The following is a 15,503-nucleotide window of genomic DNA, read 5'->3' as shown; positions in this document are numbered from 1 at the left end:
ATTGTATATTACGACAAATAATCAGTAAACTTTTTAAGCGTATAGCTTTATTGTAGTTGACCTGAGAACTGTACATTTATAAATTTTACTTAATATACACCCGTTTCGAGCAACAAGGCAAAGTTTTCTGATCAATAACTTACTCCCTGAAAATACGGTATAACACAAATCGGAAGTTGATACGAAAATTCGAAATTTTACTAAAGAAAGATTGGAGGTTTTTAATTTATACAATTTTCACAACTCTTATTTCAATTATTTATTCTACTCATCGAAAGTTTTTTGAGAGCAGGCCGCCATGTTATTTTTCTGAGTCATTAACAAATTGGTACTCTGGAATTACGAGCAATTATTTTTCATTGTACGGGCTAGTATGAATTTCAAATCAAATCTCTATAAACGACTATTATATTTTGTGCACTAAGAATAACATATCGCACTTATTTTCTAGAATCAAATTGTAATCAGTTTTACTTATATGTATGTATATTCAATGTGAACTTGCACCTTGAATAAAATATCACAGTTACTTTTCATGGTAATATATTATTACTAAATTTAGATAATATACACTTTACGTATGTTCACTTTGAACTGGCACCTTGAATAACATATCAGTTACTTTTCGTGATAATTTATTATTAGATCGTTTAAATTTTTGAGTACCTTCTTTTGAACATGGCCTGACCTTTTCATTTTTATGATTTTTTTAGGATATCAGTTACTTTTTAAAGTACAGATATATAGAACAGCTTTCTAGTAATTCAAGTATCACAAATATATGTATTTTCGATTCTTATCACATAACTTTGTATAAGTAACAATTTATGCAATATAGTTCAAAATAATTGAAATATATGGTATAAATGTACATATATAAAATACATAATTATATTATAGTATACATATATATATTTTATTTAATCATATATGTAAATGTTTGTATAATTGTAATAACTTTTAACGATACATTGCACATTTATTTCAATTGCAACAGAATGAATTTATATTTTTGTATAAATATTGAAAATAAAGAATGGGCCCCTCCATCGCCCATTCTCGTGAGAACGCAACCATATATTTTTTTTCGTCTCTCCGATTTTAACACGACATACATATTTCTGTCTGATAATTTTTTTCTGGATGATACTTTTTAAAATGTCATGAAGCCTAGGTCAAATTAGAAACTTATTGCACTCGTTTTAATGCAGCGCTTACAGCAGCTTTTATAAAGCGCCAGAGCAGCCGATATTTTATTTTGGCGCTTACGGCAACTTTTATACAGCGCTAGAACAGTTGATGTTTTAATGTAGCGTTTACGGCAGCCTTTATACAGCGCCAGAACAGCCGATGTTTTATTTCGGCGCTTACGGCAGCCTTTATACAGCGCCATTATTTAATCTGTTCTAAGAACAATATGTATGCCCCTTGTGCTCCTTTGGGCCATTTTTTCTTGAACACTTCCATATCATTAGAGTAATACCATTCCGATTTTGTGTCAGCTCTCAACATACACGTGTAGTGACCACGATTCATTTCTTCACCTTCGTGAAATATAGCGCTTATTACCTTGTACTTTTTTTTATTAATCGTAATATTACTCGTTGGCACGGCGTTAATCCGATTGTTGATAATTTTTTTAGAAGCACCGTTTACAAAAGTATATAAATTGAGCTGTATTACTACGACGGATAAAGTTGATTCGATTACGGTTTTCTTTTTCAACACGGTACCCTTACATTTGTTACATTGCCGTTTATCGTTTCCCATTTAGAAAATTCTACATTAATCAAACTTTGTAGAGTGACACCTTTTTTCCTTCTTAATGTCGAATGTATAGGTAATATTAGCAAACTACTGCTTTCCAGCTTAGTTACATTGTAATTACATTTGACATTCGAGCAACATGTTACGTGCTTTAATTCGAGTTCTAATACATCATTGATGTCGGAATACGTCGACATTAGAGCCGTAAAAAATTCCGAAACATCTTGTTGTGTTCGTTCTTCGAAGCGTTTTCCGACAGATCTTCTAACCGCTTGAATGTTGCAATATTTACGTTCACCATACGCGCAGATAGCATCAGTCAATGCATTCGATGCTTTATTTTTCAGTATTTGTTGCCTAATACGTACGCAATGAAACGCACATTGTAATATTACATTAGCGTAACACGAAACAGCATCGTTATTGCAAAGGCCATATATTTTCCACGTAACTATACTTTCTGGTTCCTCACAATCATAATTCTGCACATCATCAATGATATTAGGGATAGCCCATCGACGATCGTACATTTTCACAACCTTTTTCTCGGACGGATTGATTTGTGGCAGTTCAGATTTGAATATAGATCTCAGTCGATTATATTCTACAATGGCTCTCGAGTTTGCTTTAACTGATGCTGGATTGAAATTTATCAAATGTAGGCCTTCCAATTTACTTACTCGTGACAAACCTACATAGGCTTGACCATCACTGAATACAGTCGTTCCTAAATCCATCATTGCATTGTTACATGTAATTCCTTGACTTTTGTGTATAGTTATTCCATAACTGAGAGACAATGGAAATTGTTTCCGATGTACCACTAATTTGTGGAATACTTCAAATTTAATATCTACTTTCGTTATTGCGATTTCTTTGTTATCCGAAATAACTATTTTGATGGAATCAATACGATTGCCGTCAGCAGAGCGATTAACTGCAACTACATTGCCTATCGTTCCATTGACAAGTCCCAAAGTTACGTCAATGTTTCGTCGAATCATCACTTTAGCGCCACTTTTAATCGCTATTACTCTTTCAATGCCAGCTGTTTCAGAAACTTTGTCATCTTTGTCTTCCAAAATTTTATTAACCTTTTTTTTCATTGCTGGAGCACAGTCCACATCATCTTCTGCTATCAGTAGAATTTCATCGTTGTCGATTTTATCGAGCATTGCTGTGTTCAAAACCTTGCACAAATAACACGTGGGCAATAAACAAATTGTATCAATCGGTAATTGATTCATATAAGTACAAAGTTCATTCAATCTTTCGTCGCAACTACTTTCTTTAAAATTGATTTTTCTAGACTGAAGAACATTGATGTCAGAATCCGTTACTAAACCTATTCGTATTCTAGAAAGTATATCACGATATGTATTATCGCATCTTTGTCGCATATTAATCAAAAGTTCGTCGTACTCGAACAATCTCCACAAATCACATCCACCCATGGTACCTAAATACTTCTGAATCTCTGATCGAGACATTTTAACAAACGAAAATTGTCCTTTTACAGGAGGAAGCTGCAACAAGTCCCCAAACAGGAGAATGTGTTTTCTGCCAAAGAAACCATCATCTGTATCTGTCGTATCAAAGATTTCACATAATCGTAGATTGATAAACATAAGTGTCACATTTGAAATCATGGATACTTCATCGATTATAAATAATTCGACATTCTTTAACTTGTCTCTCAAAGTTTTCAAGACCATGTCTGACAATTGCGTATATTTTGGTGTAGATTCATGACTAACGGGTAGTTGAAACATTCTATGGATTGTCAAGCCATCGATATTGAATGCTGCGATACCCGTGGGAGCAGATATGGCAGTCGTTTTTTCCAAATTTATTCTGATCCAATGTTTAATTGTTTCAATTAGAAAACTTTTCCCTGTACCACCCTCGCCACTTACGTACAGTCGCAGAATCTGATTCTTATCTTGTAAAACTTGGCATACTCCATCAAAGACTCTTTTCTGGTCTTCGTTCAATTGCGACATCATTTGCGATAAATCAATCGGGTCGTCAATCTTACCAAAATCTTCCAGATCTTTCATCGCGTCGTCAGCTTCTATCGGATTACAATCCAGTTCATCGTCATCGGATTTGTCTCTGTCTGCTGTTTTCAGATCATTTTCGCGCTTCTCGATTAATTCAGCAACGTTCTCAAAAGCTTTCTGTATTTCTTCGAGCCTTTCGTGATATTTCATTGCCTTCGTTAAAACAGACTCTGAATTCTTAAAGGCATCCGTGTAAGTCTCGAATGTACCTTTGAGTTCACTCAAATCTCTCCATGGTTTGAACAGAAGAAGCAGCGAGTAAAAGTATTTTTCGGGCTCAGTTTTTATATTAAATCGATAATGGTTAATTAAATAACCCTTTTTTCGTTTTTTTAAAAATAAACCCGATGCCAGTTTGTAACACTTGACTTCGTCATTATTTGACATCTGTTTCGTAATTTCCCAGAATCTGGCAAAATCGTACAAATTCAATGATTCTAATTCCTGAGGTCTATTTGGATAGTAATCATCGATGAGTGACGAACAGTAAATATTCGTAGAATTTTCATCGAGAGCTTTAATTTCATTAAATGTTTTAACTTTTCTATTTCTCACCTCATTAACATCGATCCATTTGACCACGGTATCATTATCCGTACCGTACAAGGGATTCCCTAATAGTGTATCCGCAGCTTCTAAAGCACCGCATTCTCTGTTATTTAATGAACGCATTGCAAAATTCCACAGTTTCGATGCCAAGGACTTATTCGAATCTATCACTTCAAAGTCTGTATTGCATTTTTCCGACTTTGTCGTGTATTTTGTTAAATATGAGTTTAAAAACTCTGATTTTTCTCTAATAAATTGTATGTCCATATTTCCCTCCCAGGCTAATTTGATAGCCGGATTATAATCATTTATAAACCTTTCCGACTCCTTGCGAGGAAGATCGTACAATCTGCTCTTACTGCGTAAATTTTTTCTACCGACTATCGAAGTGATAACGTCTCTTAAAACGAAATTCTCAGTAACTGGCCGAGGAAAATCGAACCGACACTTTCTATATATATTAGTTGCCGTTTTTTTCGTACGCATGCAATACGAGTTATGTTTATGATTCTGATCACTTATTACCGTATCGTACAACGTTGGCGAAACATTTTCATCTGGAATTTCACACGTTACGTATTTTCGAATAAACGTAGCAACTTCTTCATCGGCGATTTTCCTAATACTGGAGCATCTTTTATCCAAATCATACAATGCATGTGCTGAATACCTCTACTTTGATATTCCAGTCGCCAGAAGTAATGAATAACCTTTCCTATTGGATTATCGGACGAACAAATAAAATCAATCATGGCTTTGAATTTTATGCACATGAATCTAGAAGTACTTACAGGATCGTATGCGACTAGTTCGCTGATGCCTAACTTCTCTTTATCGGGATTCATATCTCGTAAATATTCACCCAAATCGGACCATTTCCATTCACTAGGACTCAAAGTCAAAAACCACGTCGCTGGACCGTAATGCAAAGTCATGCATTTTACATTATTGGACGGTTGTCGCCAAAATTGATCCGTATTTCTCAATTTTGCGAAAATACTCATTAAATTCGATTCTAATTCGTAACCTTTCAATTCGTTCAAGTATCTACCAGCAGTGTATCTCTCTCGTGGGTTAGTAACCATCATCGTATAATAGATACCACTTTTCAACTGTCGGTAGTTAGCATCATTGAGAAGGAAAAACAGATACTGCAGATTCAACCTGAATCTACTATGTTTCGACATCAATCGTGTTCTAATAAATAAATATTCCGGCAATGCAAAGTTTCTATCTTCTCGTTGTCCATTGACACCATCAGGATATAAATCAGGGAAACACATGACATCCAGATATTTATAACGATTATCCATTGGAAAATCTTCAATTTTCATCATTTGATAAAGCTTCAATGCAGATTCGTTATCGATTCTTTTCGCGTGTATTGGGTATATTGTATACTGATCGTTAATATCCGAATCTTCAGTGATTTGTGTGAGGAAAGCCCTACGTTTTAAAACGATTTGATCATTATTATTTTTGTTTTCCTGTACATTGTACAAATTCAATGCTGGTAATTTCTCAACCACCTCATTTATTTCGTCATTGTCGCTTTTCGTCATCGACAATCCGATATTCTGTTTCCTGCAACTTATCATTTAATAGATCATCAGATGACGCCGGAAGACGAATTTTCGAGTAATGAGGATTATTTTCTTTCAACCATTGTAAAGCCTTATACACTTTATTAATATCTACCAAATTTTCCCAAACCACTTTAGATTTCTTGGGTATACCTCGAACGAGAATGTGCAACTCGTGATTCAAATTTATAGGATCTTCCGGAGGACATACCTTATCCAATGTTTCTTGTAAAGGTAGAGGCAAATGAAATGTTCTACCTTTTACTTTGCGGATCATTTGTCTATGCGGTATATGTTTGTTCGAAACATTGCCCATCAATTGCACTACTTGAAAGCTGCTCATTCTCTTGATTAACATTTTTTCGTAATCATTGAAATCTGACAAAACATCTGGTAATGGTTTTACCGCAAGATTATTCAAAATGCAAGTAGAAGGCAACACGCCTTTTTGAAATTTACCCAAACAAAGCTTACAAACGAATTCAGTATTATTACTGTGTTCTGTTACGTTTGCTATCAGATCTTTCCAAAAAGGTCCGTCTATTGTTTTCCTCACCTTCTCGAGCTTAGAAACGTCTCTTCTCAAGCATAATTTTTCGCAAGAGATGCAAGAGATACGTGGTAAATCCAACAATCGCTTTTTCATGACTTTAAATGCTTCGTAATTTTGCGAGAAAATCTTTTCCTCGTCCAAACAAACATCAGTTACATTTTTTGGATAAAATCTTGCTTTATTCTTAAAATCATTGGAAATTTCAACTAATTTATCCATATTGATGAATCTCAAAGATGAAAACAGTTGACAAAACTTATTATAATTGTCGATCAATTTGTAAACATTTCTTCGAATATTCCTCACGAAAGGAAAATGAGGTGATAAAGTGTTTATCATTGCAATGTATGACTTGCAAAGATTCGGATTTGTATAGCATTCCGGAGGATGTCCTAATCTGCTACTCGTACGTGAAACGGAACAATTTTTTAGCTGCGCCATGAATTTAACATTCATTATCTTTTTCAAAGTACCTTCTTCAAACAGTTCCAAAAATTTTACAAACTTTTCCATGGAAGTATCATTTATGTGGCATTTGTTCTCATCACAATGCCACATTTTTAACTTTTTACCATTGTTATCTATTAACGGCAAAACATTTATTACTCCGTGAGGAGAGGATTGTCTCATTATAAGTGGTTGCTCAAACTTTTTCCTTTGCTCGTAAGCAGTTTCATAAAAGTACGCTTCGGAAGACGAAGTATGTTTGGATAAGCCACAAAGAGCTCTAAGTTGATCGCTTTTTGGATATTTTAAAGTCTTACATTCATTGAATCGCAATAACGCAGCTTCAGCAACGTTTTTCAAATATGAAAACACTTTTCTTGCTGCATTGAGGTACGATTTTTTTGCTATTACACACAACTTAAATAGCTGTTCGGCTTCCAATCGAGCACATATTGTTGATTTATTAATTTTTCTCGACATCTGTTGAATATAAAACACTGAATATTTTGGAAACTTAAAACACTTTTGCTAAGATCGAACGGTATTAAATTTTTCCTTCATTCTTTGAACATTTTCCATCTTTGTACGATAGACTTCTCGCTACGTTTTGCATTGCACCTCTTGTTGTACAATTTTTTTGAGTCGGGATATTTTTGTCTGAATTTTCGTTGGCGGTCTCTTTCACGGGCAGCATTTTTTAAATAATTTTTTCTTTTGACGTACCGTTTATTTTCTACATCTTTTTGGTATTTGCCCCGCTTTCTTTTACGTATTCCCTCAAGATCTTTTTTATATATATCACGTATTTTTTGACGCTTTGTTTCAGGATCCTTTTGGTACTGATCACGCACCATCTGAAGTTTTGTTTCAGGATCCTTATGGTACTGATCACGCACCATCTGACGTTTTGTTTCAGGATCTTTATGGTACTGATCACGCACCATCTGACGTTTTGTTTCAGGATCCTTATGGTACTGATCACGCATTATCTGACATTTTGTTGCAGGATTCATAAAATATTTTTTTTTGTGAGAAAAAGCATCTTTTTCGATTCGTTTCGAACGCTGTTCCTCAGTTTCCTTACTACGTGCAAGTCTTTTTCTCAGTGCATCCCTCTCTCGTCTTTTCAATGTCTCCAACGGCGGTAGCGTTAATGGAGCAATTGAATCATAGAGGTACGGTAAATGAGTTATTGTTTGTTTTTCAAACATTGCGGACAAATGAGATCTTAGCAACGATTGATTATACGTCACGATGCAAGGATTTACGCCAAACAGAATAGATGTAACAATCGCAATTGCCATAGGACCACAATTATAACCGTCACCTTGCGACTGAACTTTAGGAAAAACTATTGGATTGTTTTGACAATCATGAAAGGGAAATAATCTGTCCACAAAAATTCGAATTTCTCCATTCAAATTTTGTATATTTGCATTACGACTACCTCCATGAGAATCATATATAATAATAGATTTTGCATCGTAATGGCAAGCAACCCAATGTCCACCACCAAAATCACTGTGCAGTATTTGCAAATGCTTCTTCTTTGAATTATTCAGTGGAACAATCTGATCGGGAAATATTGTCAACCATACAGGTCGAGGTGCATAATCAGAATTGCTCTCGAGTAGCGCATGGAAACTGTCTATCATCGTTTCCGTCAACCATTCTTTGGAAGCCAAAATATTCTTTTCCTTATTGCCATAATGGAACTTGTGACACTGATGATCCATTTTCAGTTGTTTGGGACAGTTTTAGTTATAGATATACGGCGTTTGGGGCAGCCTTCTAGTGATGCAAGTATCAAATAAGATTTTTCTAATTAGACGCCTAGGGCAGGCGAAAGGTCTGAGATATTGCAGACTAAAATGCTACAAAAGCGAATACTGTTAATTTGGATGTGTAATAGACCCAAAACAAAAATACTTTTTCTAATTGTATAGGCGCCACGGGCAAGCCAAAAATCTGCGCTATTACAGACGAAAACGCTATAATAGCGAATAATTTTAGTTTGGATACGTAATAGGCCGAACAAAATTAATTTTTGTAATTGGATGCAGGCGTCTAGGGCAAGCCAAAATTCAGCGCTATTAGCAGCCGATGTTCTAATTCAGCGCTTATGGCAGCTTTTATACAGCGCCTATTTTATACAGAGCAGCCGATTAATTTTTTTTTTATTTTTTCGGATCTGTAAAATAAAAAAGTTATATAAATACATTATAAATTATTTTAATAAACATATGCAAAGATTCAAAATTATTACACTAATTAAACAATACTTCAGAAACTGCAGTTAAAAAGAAATGAAATTACATCTGTTCATTTTTCTTTTGTATAGTACTTGTAATTCACGTAATCACATTGACACGTCAAAATAGTATTTATTTATTATTATTGTAAATAAATCATCATTGCAGTAGACCTAAAATTTCTTAAAATTAAAAATCATAATCGAAAATTTGAAGTAAATCTAATTTTTTTTATAAATAAAAATATTCTATTTTTTTTTAATTTATCGATTCTTCACTATATATTTGATTCAATAATCTTACCTCAAGATTTTTATGCACAAAATGATGAATACCAATCGAAGTTAAATGCCTATCTTTGTTTTCCCTTTAAACTAAACAACTTTTGTCTGAAATTTTCCTATATACTTTCGAGATATTTAATAAGAACAAAATTTACTTATGAAATAGGTATTTCTGTACAAACAAGATTTATAAATACAGGATTTACTTACAATTAAACAAGAATTTTTAAGAGGCATTGATGATTTATTGATAATAAAACTTCCTACGACATTTAAATAAACTTGTTAAATATGCAAGACGAAAAAATGTTTCAAACAAACACCATAGGATTTGAAGAAAGACAGATGATGCTGATATTCATTTGACCTTGCAGAGATCTTGAAAATTCCTGTTAACGTTAACCCACTAAACATGAAATATACATGCAATGTTTCAAATTGTTTCATTTAGATTTCAAATGATACATTTTACGTATTTGTTTTTGATATAATTCATAAATGTTACAATTGAAATATTTCATCATAGTATATATTAAAAATATTTCAAATGAAATATCTCAATTGATATATATTTAAAACATTCCAAAGTTATCGTTTTAGGTATATTTACAAAATAATAGTAAAATAAATATTTATGTACACGATTAGATAATCGCTTACATAATTTGGAAAATGGCAATCACGTATTACATTCAAATTGTGTTTATTTATTATAAATAAATTATTAGAGAGAAATATTGAAAAATATTGAATAACATAATTAGAATACGTTTATATAAATATTTATATAAATGGTCTTGTTTTAAAATTGTATTATTATTTAAATGCTTAGAATGTATATATTTTGTTATTATGTATTTATTTATATATTTATATTTTTTTTATATTGAAAAGATTCATTTTTCTTTTACCTTTTTTTAAATTAATAAATTTTATTAAATATTTGTTTGCCAATTAAACAAAAATGTAATCGTACACCAGCAATTACTTTTTAAAATATTATTTTTCTTGTGTGTGAATAGTTTCATATAATATCTGGATTGCAAATATATATTGTTAATAATAATAGTTTTGTTGCATATCTATATACAGGATTTGTCCGGAAAGTAATGCGTCGCATTTTTTTGTGACGCGACTATACATCGCAGAGCGATGGGACCGGTTGGGGAGGAAGGGGGGTACCCTTAGCTTTCCAACGGTAGGTCGCTCAATTGTTTCCATGCGCTTGGAGGGTTAGGACGGCTTATTCTGTGAACCTCTGCTTAGTGGTCGCGTCGAACTTGTGATGGAGAGAACGATAGAGCAACGCTATGCGATAAAGTTTTGCGTGAAGCTGGACAAGACGCCGCTGGAAACTTTTGAAATGCTCAAGAAAGTTTTCGGGGACGATTGCCTTTCCAAATCGCAGTCAAACAGATGGCACAAGATGTTTAGAGAAGGTCGGAAGGAGGTCGCCGACGAGGCCCGCGCAGGACGCCCGTCAACATCGCGAACGGACGACAATGTGACTCGTGTGCGCCAATTATTGAATTCAGACCGTCGAATGAATGTTCGCTTAATGTCGGAATTATTGAACTTGCCGAAAACGATTGTTCACGAGATTGTATCGGAAGACTTGGCCATGCGGAAGATTTGCGCAAAACTTGTGCAGAGTGTTGACCGATGCGCAAAAGCAACACCGAGTGGAAGTTTGTGAAGAACTCAAGCAACTCTGTGCAGATAATCCCAATTTCCTGAACAACGTTATCACTGGGGATGAGTCATGGGTCTTTCAGTACGATCCGGAGTCAAAGAGGCAGAGTGCGGAATGGCACACGACGTCGTCGCCGCGCCAGAAGAAGGCTCGCATGAGCAAGTCCCGGGTGAAGTCAATGCTCATTGTTTTTTTTGATGCAAAGGGGATAGTGCACCATGAATTCGTACCCCCCGGCCAGACTGTCAACGCTCAATTTTACAAGGAAGTGCTTCAGAGACTGAATCACAGGATCGCCCGCGTCCGAAAGGAGATCCGCGCTTCATGGAAACTCCATCACGACAACGCGCCGGCTCACACCGCCTTTGTTATTACGGCCTACCTGACCCGGATCGGTATGGCAACGGTGCCGCAGCCGCCCTACAGTCCCGACTTGGCCCCGGCGGACTTTTTTTTATTTCCTCGGCTGAAAAGGGAGCTCAAAGGACAACAGCTCGAGTCGGTTGACAACGTACAAGCTACTTCGACGGCCTCCCTGAACAGCATCCCAGTCAAGGAGTTCCAGAAATCTTATGACGCATGGAAATCGCGTTGGCAAAAATGTATTGACGCAGAAGGGTCATACTTCAAACAATTTTAAGTTGTTTTACCTATGCGATCAATAAATTCTTTTTTAAAAAAATGCGACGCATTACTTTCCGGAAAAACCCTGTATTCATATTGATGAGATAATTGTTTATTATATAAAATCATGTGCGTGATAATTAAATATTTTCTATGCAATCAAATTAATAAGGAATATAATGATTTAACATGATTATATTCTAAATCTGTTGGTGAAAACGTTACGTGTAACAAATATATACAATTAAAGTTATTAAAATTTTATTATTTTTGTAAAATATCATTTACTTTGTAGAATACTTGAAAATATTACAATTCTATTTCTTAATAATAAATTAATTAAATTTAATAAAGGAAATAAAACATTTTATCGTGTTCTGATATTGGACTTATTAACCATAGCGTGTAATTAAATATTATAGGTCTACGCTTATTGTGATAAAACTCTTTGATTGTTAATTGACTGAAATATAACCTAAGAGCTTTGGACATTCACATTCCACAGTAATCAAAGAGTTAGGATTATCAATTCTTTAAGGTAACGTATTGATAGTTTGTTAATTACTTGTCATATTGCAAATACAATTTGACTTTATCACTTTATAATTATTAAAAATCGTTTTAGAGTGAATCTTATGTAACAAGCTTTTTTTGGTTTTCTTCAGAATTTTTTATAATGAACTCATAAATGTTTTGTATATGTATAAAAAATTTCATTTTAAAAAAGGTAAAAAAAGTTGTTAAGTCCGCGTCAAAAACTATATCTCCAAGATCTTACAGAATCTTAAAACATATCTGAAAAATAATGTATTTAAAATATATAATGACATTAAAAACTTGCAATAACAAAAATATAAACATTAAAGACTTGCGACAAAAAAAATTAATTTAAAAACTTAACATTGCTAATGTCATTATTGCATATTACTTTAATTAAAATTTCAATTGTATAGTTTAATACAACAATTACAATTGTCCGTAGAAAAGAATTTAGGAAAATTGTCGAAAACATCGATGATATGAACACGCGGCCAAGAACAACACGTGTGAAACGCGTGGCATCGAACATATCATTCTAAATACAAGCCGCACGATTACGCACCCCTGTCGCACAGCCTGCGGTCTAATCAGTTTGTGGTCGTGAGAAGAAAGACTAACATCTCAGCAACTAACTTCGGTAAGTCATATACATATAAGATTCTGTAAACTATCGTTCTAACATCATCATCGTCTTTAATGAAATGTAGAATCAGTTAATTAGTAGTCAGCAATTAAGTTCGTTTATTATTAATAATTTATTTCGCGAGAACGACTAGCATTAAGCGACGGAACATTGTCATTTTTATGAACTTTTTGGGATCTTTTCGTGAATTTTTGAGATATTCGCATCTTATTTATTGGTTCCGTGATTATAATTATGATTTTACATATAGTTTTGCAATAGATATATTTCGGACGTACTTTAATGTTACTCTTGTCGTTCACGCATAAAAACTTGTTTACGCGCATCGACTCGTTATATCAGGTGTTCGAAATATCCAGATCTTATTTCATTTTATTATAATTCCAGATGTACTCAAACACCGAAATGGCAGATGTAAGTATATTATTTTTTATTATAAAATACTATTATTTTTTATTATAAAAAACTAATACTCTTTATACATTTCAGATACCGATGAATGAAGCCGACCACGTCGCCGCCGGCCCCGTCGCCGCCGGCCCCGTCGCCGCCGGCCCCGTTGCCGCCGACTATTGTAGAGGTTAGTTAAATTTTAATTTAATTAAATTGTGTGTGTGATATAAGCTAGATTAATCGAAGATCGTTTAATTAACAATTAATATGATCGAAATCAATTAAAGATTATTTAATTGACAATTGATATAAACGAAATTAATTGGAGAACGATCGATTAACAATTAATACAAGCTAATTTAATTAAAAGTTTTTTAATTAACGATTAATATGAGTTAATTTTAATTAGAAGTACTTTAATTGACAATTGAAAAAAACAGATTCAATCGAAGACAATTCAATTGACAATTGATTTGAGCAGAAACAATTAAAAAATATTTAATTGACGATTAAATATAGCAAATTTAATGCGAATCTCTTCCATTAATGATTGACTTAAGAAAATCGATATAATTTCTCTATTTCCATTAATTAACAATGTGTAACGATTAATACAATTTAAATTTTAATCGAAGATGTTTGATTGATATTAATATGACTGAATTTAAATAATATATATCTTTTCCTTGATTCTAGCAAAGTTATTGTACGTAATAGTTACAATATAAATAATAAATAATTTACGTTTTTTAAACCATATTTTTATTCAGAACATTTTCAATTCATTATACATTTTATTATATTTAATTTAATTATATTTAATGTTAATATACAGGGTGAGTCATTTTAATCTATGGACCCGAATATCTTCCAAATTACGGTATCTACGAAAAAATGGTTTAGATAAAAGTTGACCAGGACAGAGAGGGTCATTCAATTGTACCATTGATTTTGACCTTGAGGTCAATTTTGAAGGTTATTTCAAGGTCACGATGGTTTTTTTAAATGGGACACCCTATTTTTGACTGCGGATTTTGAAAGAGCGGAAAATTTTACATCAAACTTGTCTTATAAAAAAATTGTTTGACACAATTTGAATGTAATATGTAAAAACATTGTGAAATGGTTACCTAGTTGAATGCAGAAATGTTCTCCAGAAGGAAACTGTATGGTTACACTTCGTTATATTACCAAACTTCCTGCAATATTTACATTTGATTAATAATTTTGAATTATAATATCTAATAATTTATTTATAATAAATAAACACAATTTGAATGTAATATGTAAAAACATTGTGAAATGGTTACCTAGTTGAATGCAGAAATGTTCTCCAGAAGGAAACTGTATGGTTACACTTCGTTATATTACCAAACTTCTTGCAATATTTACATTTGATTAATAATTTTGAATTATAATATATATTGTATATATGTACAACACATTTTCTTATAACATATTATACATTTATTATTTTAGAACAAATGAGAAAAAATTCGAGAAATATGCAATATATATTAACATTAAATATAATTAAATTAAATATAATAAAATGTATAATGAATTGAAAATGTTCTGAATAAAAATATGGTTTAAAAAACGTAAATTATTTATTATTTATTATATATTGTAACTATTACGTACAATAACTTTGCTAGAACCAAGGAAAAGATATATATTATTTAAATTCAGTCATTTTAATATCATCAATCAAACATCTTCGATTAAAATTTAAATTGTATTAATCGTTACACATTGTTAATTAATGGAAATAGAGAAATTATATCGATTTTCTTAAGTCAATCATTAATGGAAGAGATTCGCATTAAATTTGCTATATTTAATCGTCAATTAAATATTTTTTAATTGTTTCTGCTCAAATCAATTGTCAATTGAATTGTCTTCGATTGAATCTGTTTTTTTAAATTGTCAATTAAAGTACATCTAATTAAAATTAACTCATATTAATCGTTAATTAAAAAACTTTTAATTAAATTAGCTTGTATTAATTTTTAATCGATCGTTCTCCGATTAATTTCGTTTATATCAATTGTCAATTAAATAATCTTTAATTGACTTTGATCATATTATTTGTTAATTAAACGATCTTCG

General features: G+C 32.6%; 1 long non-coding RNA gene and 1 pseudogene across 1 annotated transcript; one reads left to right on the top strand and one right to left on the bottom strand.

Moving 5' to 3' along the window:
• The window catches only part of LOC146721086 (valine--tRNA ligase-like), a 29,645-nt pseudogene extending 20,947 nt beyond the window's left edge, over nucleotides 1–8,698 (bottom strand).
• A 4,229-nt stretch (nucleotides 8,699–12,927) lies between these two features.
• On the top strand, nucleotides 12,928–13,551 carry LOC146721085 (uncharacterized). The gene is made up of 3 exons (XR_014925803.1): nucleotides 12,928–12,992; nucleotides 13,386–13,412; nucleotides 13,488–13,551. It is a non-coding gene; the product is annotated as an uncharacterized LOC146721085 (long non-coding RNA).
• Nucleotides 13,552–15,503: the final 1,952 nt, after the last annotated feature.

The sequence above is a fragment of the Nylanderia fulva genome, unplaced genomic scaffold (genome assembly GCF_048542155.1).
Source record: "Nylanderia fulva isolate GAGA-0341 unplaced genomic scaffold, ASM4854215v1 Scaffold553, whole genome shotgun sequence".
Lineage (NCBI taxonomy): Eukaryota > Metazoa > Arthropoda > Insecta > Hymenoptera > Formicidae > Nylanderia > Nylanderia fulva.
The sequence above is the reverse complement of the archived record's forward strand: the minus strand, read 5'-3'. Positions and strand labels throughout refer to the sequence as shown.